Source organism: Rattus norvegicus, chromosome 19, assembly GCF_021556685.1.
Source record: "Rattus norvegicus strain SHRSP/BbbUtx chromosome 19, alternate assembly SHRSP_T2T, whole genome shotgun sequence".
Taxonomy (NCBI): domain Eukaryota; kingdom Metazoa; phylum Chordata; class Mammalia; order Rodentia; family Muridae; genus Rattus; species Rattus norvegicus.
The window spans coordinates 47,529,756-47,542,813 of NC_141552.1; the positions used below are offsets into that span (position 1 = coordinate 47,529,756).

The 13,058-nt window shown below is 37.0% G+C and overlaps 1 long non-coding RNA gene across 2 annotated transcripts in view; it reads right to left on the reverse strand.

The window, feature by feature from the left end:
* Nucleotides 1–13,058, reverse strand: part of LOC147999431 (uncharacterized) — a 171,751-nt gene that overhangs the window by 23,562 nt on the left and 135,131 nt on the right. Inside the window, exon 4 of one of the 2 annotated variants that reach the window (XR_015644110.1) lies at nt 11,326–11,408. This is a non-coding gene — a long non-coding RNA (uncharacterized LOC147999431). Of the gene's footprint in view, nt 1–11,264; nt 11,409–13,058 lie in introns of those variants that run through there. The other variant, XR_015644109.1, reaches the window with a different exon arrangement.

The following is a 13,058-nucleotide window of genomic DNA, read 5'->3' on the forward strand; positions in this document are numbered from 1 at the left end:
TTTATATGTTACTTGACCTTTTTCCCATACTGCTTTTAATATTCTTTCTTTATTTTTTGCATTTGTTGTTTTGACTATTATGTGATGAGAGAAGTTTCTTTTCTGGTCCAATCTCTTTGTAGTTCTGTAGGCTTCTTGTATGGTGATGGGCATCTCTTTCTTCAGGTTAGGGAAGTTTTCTTCTGTGATTTTGTTGAAGATATTTACTGGTCCTTTGAGCTGGGAGTCTTTACTCTCTTCTATACCTATTATCCTTAGGTTTGATCTTCTCATTGAGTCCTGGATTTCCTGAATGTTTTGGACCAGTAGCTTTTTCCATTTTACATTTTCTTTGACAATTGTGTCAATGATTTCTATGGAATCTTCAGCTCCTGAGATTCTCTCTTCTATCTCTTGTATTCTGTTCGGGGTGCTTGTATCTACGGCTCCTTGTCTCTTCCTTTGGTTTTCTATATCCAGGGTTGTTTCCATGTGTTCTTTCTTGATTGCTTCTATTTCCATTTTTAATTCCTTCAACTGTTTACTTGTGTTTTCCTGGAATTCTTTCAGGGATTTTTGTGATTCCTCTCTGTAGGTTTCTACTTGTTTATTTATGTTTTCCTGTGTTTCTCTAAGGGAGTTCTTCATGTCTTTCTTATAGTCTTCCAGCATCATGATCAAATATGATTTTTAAACTAGATCTTGCTTTTCTGGTGTGTTTGGGTATTTTGTGTTTGCTTTGGTGGGAGAATTGGGCTCCGATGATGCCATGTAGTCTTGATTTCTGTTGCTTGGGTTCCTGCGCTTGCCTCTGGCCATCAGATTATCTATAGTGTTACTTTGCTCTGCTATTTCTGACAGTGGCTAGACTGTCCTATAAGCCTGTGTGTCAGGAGTGCTGTAGACCTGTTTTCCTGTTTTCTTTCAGCCATTTATTGGGACAGAGCGTTCTGCTTTCGACGTGTATTTTTTCCTATCTACAGGTCTTCAGCTGTTCCTGTGGGCCTGTGTCTTGAGTTCACCAGGTAGGTCGCTTGGAGCTGGAATGTTTGTCTTACCTGTGATCCCAATGCTCAAGTTTGCTGGTGGGGTGTTGCTCATGAGCTCTCCAAGTTGGCAGCCACCCAGAAGCTCTGTGCCACCCTTTCCGGGAGCTTCATGTACCAGGGCTCCAGATGGCATTTGGTGTTTTCCTCTGGAGTCAGAGATGTGGGCAGAGTGTAGTCTCTTCTGGTTTCCCAGGCTTGTCTGCCTCTCTGAAGGTTTATCTCTCCCTCCCATGAGCTTTGGGTGCAGAGGACTGTTTATCCGGTCGGTTCCTTCAGGTTCCGGCGGTGTCTCAGATGCAGTGGATTTCCTGCCCCTGTGCCCTTATCCAAGGGAACCCAGAGGCTGTATACAGTTTCCTCTTGTGCCAGGGATGTGGGCAGGGGTGGGCAGTGTTGGTGGTCTCTTCAGCTCTGCAGTCTCAGGAGTGCCCACCTGCCATGGCGGTGAGCTCTCTCTCCCACGGGGTTTGGGAACAGTGAGCTGGAGGCAGGGAGCCTGAGATTGGGACTCAGGCTAAAAACCGGAAGTGTCAGGTCCTAGAGAAATTTTGCCTCTGTGTGTCCCAAGGCCACCAGTCAGGTTGCTTGCAGCAGGAAAGTTGGTTTTACCTGCGGTCCCGAGGCTCAAGTTTGCTCGTGGGGTGTTGCTTATGAGCTCTCCGTGGTGGCAGCAACCAGGAAGATCTGAGCAGCCCTTTCAGGGAGCTTCCATGCACCAGGGTTCCAGATGACATTTGGTATTTTCCTCTGGAGTCAGAGATGTGGGCTGAGTGTAGACTCTTCCGGTTTCCCAGGCGTGTCTGCCTCTCTGAATGTTTAGCTCTCCCTCCCACGGGATTTGGGTGCAGAGAACCAGGAAGTTTTTCTCTAAGGGATACTCCCTTCGTAATGTCCCCTGGATCTAGTCCCTGGCAAGTTTTTGACTGTCTCTCCAGTCAACTCTTGCTATTATCCTTGCTGGAGGCTATACATGTATTCAGTTTACTTCCTGTTGGTTATTTTACTCTTGAACACTCAATTAAATCTATATTCATAGTCTCTTCAGTGTAAGAATTTTCTTTAAAATTTGGTATTTCTGATCTATTTGCTTTGAATTATTTCTACATGCCAATTATCACATTCAAAATCTCCCTTTACTCATAGTTCTAAAACATATTATGTTTCTTGCTTCTTATTTAACCTCTCAGTGGTGACTGCCCTGGGATTATCTAATATAATGGGATACATTGTGAAATGGGTAGGTGTGCGATTTTTTTTGTTGTTGTAATGCTAATTCTTGTTGGAGATATGGATCAAAGTCAATGGCTCAAACCTTTGATTTCTCATTGAAAACTAAGCAGTATTATGTATAAGTTCAACTCCTCTTTTTTATATTTACTTTTAAAGGCAGCTAGAAACACTACCGTATTTTGATACTATCTCTGAGGATTTTCATTTAGAGCTACAGCACTCAATAGTGCATGACCTCCTTTTCCTTAGAAATAGCTCTACCATTACGTAAGATATGTTCCTGGCCTTTTAAATTACTACAACCTTCACTTATACAAATAGCTTTATATTGCTCAGAGTAGAAATCACTACAGACTCAACACTTGTCCTCTTATTCAATGTTTTGTTGTTGACCAACAGATCACTCTAATACTTGTAGAATCTTTCCTTTTATTTCTAAATCCAGGGTACTACCGTCTTAATTTAAGCCATCCTGTCACATGTGAAGAATTCTGTCACTAATCTCAAGTCTGCAAAATGTAGTACGTCCCTATATCTGTTGCCTGTAAACATTCTAACTGCAATTTTGCTCAAATGTATTTGGATTATTTCTCTTACTTCAGGTTAAAGTTCAATGTTCATCATCTCTAAGACCCCATAATCTTCAGATAACACTTAAACACTCCATGGTCATTTTCATGCTACATAACATCAGGTACACACGATAAGACAGAATGTTCTTCTTTTCTTGTATTAACAAATAGCTATCTTTCAAAATTTACCAAACACTTTGGAGTTCCTGGGAATACACCTCTGACTCCTCAGTCTGATGCAACATTCTCATTAATTTCAAAGTAGCAAATCAGTTTCTCTTTAAAGTAACATCCGTACTATATTCTTATATTTTATAGACCTTCCTTCAGTGAAGGACATACAAATTACATATGTCACATATGAACTTCTATATATGAACTAGTATAGCTTTTGTTTCCTTATACCTTATATAGTAAATGGGTGTTTATGGGCAAAGTCATAAATCCAAAAATTTCAGTTCATTAATGACCCATACATAGAAATATTTTCATAATCAGTCGTCAACTACTGTTCTCTTAAGTACCAGATTTTCTTTCCCATCTTCCTAACAGCTATCTCAATATGCTTGCCTACCTAACAGATCTAGAAATGTATTATTTTTACCTTCCTCTATTTCTTTCCCCACATGCCTTATATCTCAATTCCCCATGATATGATTTGAATGTTTGTATCTTTCCAAAATCTACAATGGAATCTGAGGCCTAATGTATTACTAAAATGTATGGCTTTTGAAGAGTGATGAAGTCATAAGGGCTTCATCCTCTGCAATGTGATAAGATAGCTTTAATTCTCTTCAGATTACAATGCAACATACAAGTTACATATATGTATAGGATGTATGTAACAAGAGAAATAGACTACAGGGTCTGGACCCAGAGCTGACCCTGAGCCACAGCTTGCTGTGCTCAGATACAGTTGGGAGAGAGCTGTTCTTCCAGAAGTGCTGACACACCCACACCAAGAGTACAGAAAGGACTACAACAGTCTGCTCTTAGGGACACACCTGGAGCCCTCAGGACACAGGAGACAAGGAGCAATCTGGGACAGGATCATTCTGGTTTCTGTCTGCTCCCAGTGCTGACACAGCCCTCTGTCTCCTGATCCTGCTGGGAGAGAGCTGGTCTCCCAGGAATGCTGACAGACAGACTTACAGGAGGGTCAAGCCACCATCAAAGGCAGCTAACACCAGAGATAAACAGAGGACAAGAGCCAAGTGCAAGAACAAAATAAGCAACAGAAACCAAGGCCACTTGGGATCTTCAGAACCCAGTTTTCCCATAACAGCTGGTCAAGGATACCCCAACATACCAGAAAAACAAGATTCTGATTTAAACTCACATCTCATAATGATGTTAGATGACTTTAAGAATGAAATAAATAACTACCTTAAAGAAATACAGGACAACACAGGAAAATGGGTAGAAGCCCTTAAAAAAAATCCCTTAAAGAATTACAGGAAAACACAACCAAACAGGTGAAGGAATTGAACAAAACCATCCAGGACCTAAAAATAGAAATAGAACAATAAAGAAATCACAAAGGAAGACAACCCTGGAGATAGAAAACCTAGGAAAGAGATCAGGAGTCATAGATGCAAGCATCACCAACAGAATACAACAGATAGAAGAGAGAATCTTAGGAGCAGAAGATATCATAGAAAACATTGACACAACCATCAAAGAAAATGCAAACTGCAAAAAGATCCTAATCCAAAACTTCTGAGAAATCAAGGAAACAATGAGAAGAACAAACCTAAAGATAATAGGTATAGAAGATAGCAAAGATTCCCAACATAAAGGCCAGTAAATATCTTCAACAAACTTGTAGAAGAAATCTTCCCTAACCTAAAGAGAAGTCCATAAACATACAAGAAGCCTACAGAACTCCAAATAGACTGGACCAGAAAAGAAATTCCTCCCAACCCAAAATAGTCAAAACACCAAGTGCACTAAACAAAGAATATTAAAAGCAGTAAAGGGAAAAGGTCAAGTAACATATAAAGGCAGACCTATCAGAATTATACCAGACTTCTCAACAGAGACTATGAAAGTAAGACGATCCTGCACAGTTATGATACAGACACTAAGAGAACACAAATGCCAGCCCAGACTACTATATTCAGTAAAATTCTCCATTACCATAGATAAAGAAACCAAGATACTCCATGACAAAGCCAAATTTATACAATATATTTTCACAAATCCAGCTCTATAAAGGATACTAGATGGAGAACTCCAGCACAAGGTAGGAAGCTAAACCCTAGATAAAGCAGGAAAGTAATCTTTCAACTAACCCAAAAGAAGATAGCCACATAAACATAATTCCATCTCTAAAAACAAAAATAAGTCTCTAATTAGTCCCTAATATCTATCAACACAAATGTACTCAATTTCTCAATAAAAAGGCATAGATTAAGAGACTGGATATGTAAGTAGGACCTAGCATTTTGCTGCATATAGGAAACGCACCTCAGTGAAAAGACAGACACTGCCTCAGAGTAACAGGTTAGAAAAAAGTTTCCAAGCAAATGGTCACAAGAAAAAAGCTGGAGTAGCCATTCTAATATCAAATAAAATCAACTTTCAACCAAAATTTATCAAAAAAGATAAGGCAGGACACTTTATACTCGTCAAAGGAAAAATCCACCGAGATGAACTTTCAATTCTGAATATCTATGCTCTAAATGTAAGGGAACCCATATTCATAAAAGAGACCTTACTAAAACTCAAAGTGCACATTGTACCTCACACAATAATAGTGGGAGATTTCAACATCTGACTCTCATCAAAGGACATATCATAGAAACAAAACTAAACAGAGACATAGTGAAACTAACAGGTTATGAACCAAATGGATTTAACATAGATGGATATCTATAGAACATTTTATCCTAAAACAAACAAATATACATTAAATATAATTGGTCATAAAACAGGCCTCAACAGATACAATATGATGGAAATAATCCCAGGCATCCTATCCTATCACCATGGACTAAGGCTGGTCTTCAATAACAACAAAAAATGACCAAAAGCCCACATACACATGGAAGCTTAATAATGCTCTACTCAATGATAACTTGGTCAAGGAAGAAATAAAGAAAGAAATTAAAGACTTTTTAGAATTTAATGATAATGAAGGCATAGCATACTGAAACTTATGTAGCATAATGAAAACAATACTAAGAGGAAAACTCATAGCTCTGAGTGCCTCCAAAAGGAAACTGGAGAGAACATACACAAGCAGTTTGACAGCACACCTGAATGTTCAAGAAGCAAAAGAAGCAAATACACCCGAGATGTCAGAAAATAGTCAAACTCAGGGCTGAAATCAACCAAGTGGAAACAAAAAGGACTATACAAAGAATTAAGAAACCAAGAGCTCGTTCTTTGAGAAAATCAACAAGATAGATAAACCCTGAGCAAGCCTAACCAGAAGGCACAGAGACAGTATCCAAATTAACAAAATAAGAAATGAAAAGGGAGGCATAACAACAGAAACTGAGGAAATTAAAAAAATTATCAGATCCTACTACAGAAACTTATACTCAACAAAACTGGAAAATCTGGATGAAATGGACAATTTTCTAGACAGATACCAGGTACCAAAGTTAAATCAGGATCAGATAAATAGTCCAATAACTCCTAAAGAAATAGAAGTCTCCAAATCAAAGAAAGCCCAGGAACACATAGATGGGTTTAGTTCTGAATCTTATTTGACCTTTGTAGAAGACCTAATACCAATACTATCCAAATTATTCCACAAAATAGAAACTGAAGGAACACTACCAAATTCCTTTTATGAAGTCACAATTACTCTTATAGGTAAACCACAGAAAGATCCAACAAAGAAAGAGAACTTCAGGCAAATTTCTCTTTGAATATTGATGCCAAAATATTCAATAAGATTCTTGCAAACCGAATCGAAGAATACATCAAATAGATCACCCATCATGGTCAAGTAGGTTTCATCCCAGGATGCAGGGATGATTCAATATATGGAAATCCACCAATGCAATCTACTTACTATAGGAAAAAACACATGATCATTTCATGAGATGCTGAGAAAACATTTGACAAAATTCAATACCCCTTCATGATAAAAGTCTTGGAAAGATCAGGAATTCAAGGTCCATACCTAAACACAATAAAAGCAATACATGACAAACCAGTAGCCAACATAAAGCTAAATGGAGAGAAACATGAAGTAAGCCCAATAAAATAAGGGATTAAATAAGGCTGTCCACTCTCTCCCTATTTATTTAATATAGTACTTGAAGTCCTAGCCAGGGCAATTAGACAACAAAAAGAGGTCAAAGGGATACAAATTGAAAAGAAAGAAGTAAAAAAAATCACTATTTGCTAATGATATGATAGTATACTTAAGTGAACCCCAAAATTCAACTAGAGAACATCTATAGATGATAAACTTTAGCAAAGAGAATGGGTATAAAATTAACCCAAACAAATAAGTAGACTTCCTCTGCTCAAAGGATAAACAGGCTGATAAAGAAATTAGGGAAATAACACCCTTCACAGTAGTCATAGATAATAGACTCTAACCAAGCAAATGAAAGATCTGTATGGTAAGAACTTCAAGTCACTGAAGAAAGAAATTGAAGAAGATCTCAGAAGATGGAAAGATGTCCCATGCTCATGGATAGGCAGAATAAATATAGTAAAAATGGCCATGTTGCAAAAAGCAGTCTACAGATTCAATGCAATCCCCATCAAAATTCCAACTCAATTCTTCATAGAGTTAGAAAGAGCAAATTCATTTGGAATAACAAAAAGCCCATGATAGCAAAAACTATACTCAACAAGAAAAGAATTTCTGGGGGGGGGGGGGGGGAATCATCATCCCTGACCTCAAGCAGTATTACAGAGCAATAGTGATAAGAAAAAAAACCTATATGGTATTAATACAGAAACAACAAAGTAGATCAGTGGAATAGAATTGAACTGGAGGCCACCATGTAAAAAATACAAATTGACCCCAGGCTCATATAATTTGGTTTCCATTTGGTGCATCTGTTTGGGAAAGATTAGGAGGTGAGGCCTTGGTGGAATAGGCATGACACTGAATGGGATTTGATATTTTAAATCTCAGCACCATTTCCAATGCTGTTTTTTCTGTCTTGTTTATGTTTATAGCTTGATCTATGAGCTCTCAACTACTGCTCCAGTAACATACCATTCTGACTGCCACCATTCTTCCCAATATGATGGTCATGGACCCAAAGCTTGTGGAAACATATGCTCCAAGTTAAAGTTGCCTTGGTTACAGAGCTTGTCACAGCAACTGAAAAGTAACTAAGACAAGGGTAGTCTTTGGTCAGCTGACTTGAGAATAAAACAATGGATTCCTGCAGTGCTTTCCTGAAATCTTAGTATACTAATGATCAATGAATATCCAAGGAAGAAGAATAATATACAGGGTTCATTTTGGATTTTCTTGTTGTTGTTTGTGGTAATTCAAAAGAAAATGGCCCCATGGGCACATAGGAAGTGACACTATTAGGAGGTGTAGCTTTATTGGAGAAGGTTTGTCTGTAGGGTACGGCTTTGGTGTATTAGAAGCTTAAACCAGGTCTCTTCCTACTGCCTGTGGATCCAGATATGGAACTCACAGCTACCTCTCAATCATGTCTGCCTGCATGCCATCATGGTTTCCGCCATGATGAAAATGGACTAAACATCTGAAATGTAAGCCAGTCCTAATTAAATGTTTTTCTTTAAAAGAACTGTAGTCATGGTGTCTTTTCTCAGCAATACAACACTGACTAAGACACTGTTGTTATTTGTTTTTCTTGGCTCTTATCTGCAAAAAGCATAGATTCAAACCCTAGGCTACTTAGGTTCCTCAAAAGTCTAGCCCCATCTCTCCTCCCAGCTTTGTTTCTTGATATCATGAACTTTCATACTTCTGGGGATTGAGAAATTTTTCTCCCACTGATCAATGTGGCTTCTCTCTGCTCCTAACTCTAAAGAAATGTCTTAAAATCCTATTTCTAGTGAGATCTTTGCTGATAATTTTTCATGTTGGTCTTTAGTTTATTATTTATTAGTGTTCCCATATATTTTTCTTTTACTTCTAGTTCAGCAATTATCATGCAGTGGGACAAGAAATTAGTCTCTGCTTATACCTAACATTGATCTATGAATCTTTTTAACCTTTTGTTTCCCCAGTTCTTAACAGTGTCTGACAGAAAGAACAATCTTTGCTGAAAAAAGGAACTATAAACATATGAATGGCTTAGGAAATATTTTAGAAATACCTAAGCTTTTGACTACTATAACAACATCTGTTTAAGCTGTTACTATGAAGAAAACAGTATCGACTTTGCTTAAATGGAACCAAGGTTTCCCTCTTACTACACTTCTAACAAAGAATACATTTTTACTAATGTTTGCCTTATGGAAAACTCTACAGACTGGGAATTCTGTTGAGGGAGCTGGGGAACATTCCTGGAAAGAGGTTGCTTGCCCTAATGGTCCCCATCAATAGAATTTAAGCTATTTGGTAAATGAATTTTCTCAAACTATCTGGACTAGAAAATAATGCCACTTATGGAAAACACATGAGCCAGTTCTGGTTCCTAGGTTCCCCTTCCCTGTTAGGATGCTCTTGTCACAGTTTCTGACAGATCAAATGTTGGGACCTCCAGGAATCATCCTCCTCAACCTTCACGGTTAAGGTTAACAAAGTTCCAGCCAGAACCAGAAAATTTGATTTCAAGCTCTCAAAAAGCAAATTGTTCCATGTGTTGCTTTTCCAATCTTCTTGCTGCCATTTGAAGCTTACCTTTTTAAAAAAGATCTACAAGGTGGTACTTCTCTTTTATATTCAAAACATTTCCTTCAAGGAAATTTGCTGTGAGGCCTCAATTAAAGTTGCACATTATAAGAGCAAGGTCCTGGGTTCGGTCCCCAGCTCCGAAAAAAAAGAAAAGAAAAAAAATAATAAAGTTGAACATTTCGAATTGCCCCTGGGGTAGCTAATGCTTCTGAGCACCACCCAATGTACTCAACTACATGAAGAATTTCACTTTTATTAATCTCAAAGGTATAAATTTGCCAGTTTTTGGTTTTTTTGTGTATATTTTCAAAGACATCTATAGATGTTCCTTGAGCCTTATTCTATAAATAAAACAAAAATTAAAATTTAGTATTTATTTTTAATGTAATTGCATAGTTAAATTTATAAATAAATTTTATTCAGATAAAATCATACCATAGCTGAGTGTATTTTCAAAATTGTCTCACTAAGAAGATATTTACTGCAATATGCATGACAGTTATTAGTCAAGCCCATACTATAAAGCTATTCCTTAGCATGAATGTTACAATCCACTTCAAAAGGAAAATGATTTGTCCAATAGCAGCTTCTGTCTCAAAAGAGATATTTTAAAATATAGGTATGCAAACAACCATCCCCCAAAACTTACATGCATGCAGACTAAATATTTGGAATACAGAAATATATATGAATATATATATATAATTTAGTTTAAAAATGAATGCATGAATTTGAATGAGAGCAGGAAGGGGAATATGGAAGGATTTCAAGGGAAGAAAGGCAAAGGAGAAAATAATTATAATTAAATTATAATCTCAAGAAATGCAGTCTATTTTTAAATAATTTTGAAATTTAATAACTTTAACTGCCTCTGAGAACTTTTAACTGTCTATAAAATTTCCAAATATTTCTCTGCTAAACTAGAAATCACTCAATGCATACGGAGGTATGCTGTCATGAATTGATTGTATGTATTGATGTATTTTCAGTTGTTTTTAATCATGTGTTTCTTAATTTTGAGCAACATAGTCAGTGGAAGACTAACACAGCTCCAGGTCTCTGAAATGCAATTGTCTATACAATATCTGTCCTACAGATGGACAGAGCTGGTTATAAAAAGCCAAGTTGTTGTCACTTCTAATTGTTGCCAACTCAAGATGTCATTAAGCTTTTAGTGGTAAGGATTATCTTTACCACTTGTCACAATGTCTGCCCCGTCTTAAGATTTCCAACCTGCTTTGCAAAGCCTTTTTCCCAAACTGGGACCCTCATCTTTGTTCCCTTTTACCCTCCCACCCTTCCTAAGACTGCACAACTGCCTGACACCTAGCAAATGTCTGTTGAGCAGACACAATGCTTGTTGCTGGAGATGCAACATTCAGAGAAGACAGCCTGTCCTCCAAGGACTACAGACTGCAACAGAGAGCTTTAATGCAAAGTGACATGGGAAAAGACACAGGTACACATATCAGGCTGAGAAGACAGGAGAGGTGCAGCTCATGGTGAAGCTTCCACTTTAGTTTTGTCTAAACAGACTTAAGGGAATACTTACATAAAATGATAAATCCAAGAAAGGGTTAACACCATTAAATATATCAACTGTGTATCCAAATAAATATACGAATAATCATCAAATCATTTGAATAATGATTTGTGTGCCATCTGAATCAGTTTTTATTAAAGCTACAAGCACTACCTCATTTACTTTCTTGGGATGCTGGGCAATAAGAGATTTTGCTTCTTGCAAAAAATGTTGCTGGGCGGTTTCTAATACAGGGCCTAGAATAGAAACAAAAACACTGCTTTAAATAAAAGTATGTGTTTTGTGGCTGGGACAAGGTCTCAAGCTAGCTTGCAATTTGCACTTGCCCTTCCTCAGCCTCCCAGGCACTGCTTAAAATAATTACTACTTCCATATAGCAAGGTGGTGAAGCTAGGAGATCACATTTTGGAGAGAGTTGTGAATTTTGTGGGGCTGTATTACGAGGACTTTCTAAGTAATCTTTACAGTTAGATTCAAAAGAAATGAATATAACGTCTACTTTTATGTAATATTAATTATTTGAAAAGAAAACCCAATTTATAGTGGTCAGGATAATAAGCTAAATGACCTTAAATATTAAATCCCTGAAAAACTAAAGAAAAAAAAACAAACTTGAAATGTCCATTAGCTTTGAAAGTTCTTTGAATATCATCTTATAAAAATATTAAAATACATTTTTGGGCATAAAATATTAACTCTTACCCTGTTGACTAAATCATATAACTATACATTTTTGAGTGCATTTAACTTGTTGGTAAAGTAACAATTATAAAATAAAATGCCTCAATAAATCATTAGGACTTACATGGAAATGAGCAATGTCCATTCCTAATGCTCTGTCGTATTATATTATTTCATTTCTATTTTTCTTAGTTTATTAATTTCTACTAACCAAAACTACATATGAAGTCTCTGGCACATACAGTGTGTATCACCTCATTCATGTATTCTAGTCCAAGAGTTTCTTCTTAATGACGATATTTAGAGTTAGTTGGGCTATTAGTAATTATTCTCCAACTTCCTCCACTTTACCTGGACAGAATAAAATTTCAAAGTAGTGCCTACGAAAATTAGCTTTCCTACTCTCCAGAGGGAACCCGTAACTCTGTCTTCTTTATAAATCTTAAAGTTGAGGTTTCCTCTCTCTTCTTTACATCCACTCATAGTTTAAGCAATTTTAAAGAATTTACTCTGTTCAGAATGAAAACGAATGGGATATCTTCACACCACCTGAACTGGTAACACTAAAATGAGAAAATTGGAATGCTGAGGCTTTGTGGATACTAGCACAATCCTGTTTGCTTGGGAAAATACAGATGCAAAAGGGAATAAGCAGCTTGGAAAATGTATGGAGATTAAAAGTTAACAATATATTAACTCTGACCCTTGCAATTTTACTTCCGAATATTTACTACAGAAAATGAAAATATGTTTGTAAGAGATTTGCCTAAGATTGTTTACAGCAATTTTCTCGCAGTCAAATTGGAAAAGGCTCAGGTATATATCAATTCGAGAACTGAGAAACAAACTGCCTTCTTCTTAGGCAAAGAAACTGTTAGCCATCAGAAATAGAGCAAAATATTAACATGTACAGCACAGTGTTAGATCCCAAAAGCAGAACCTCAAGTTAAAGTAGCCTACACAAATAGAACATATTATATGACTCCCTTTAAATGAAGTTGTAGAATAGATTGTAACAATCTGTGGTTGAAGCAAAGCAACAAGGAATCTTCTGTTGAGTGAAAAGTACTGAAGGAGGGCATGAAAGAGACATCTGAGCTGATGGTACTATTCTATGCCTTAATGGGAACATGGGTTGACCGGTCACTTGTGATAGTGTTAGGTCATGAGTATACCTAGGATTTCTGCATTTCATGGCATGTACA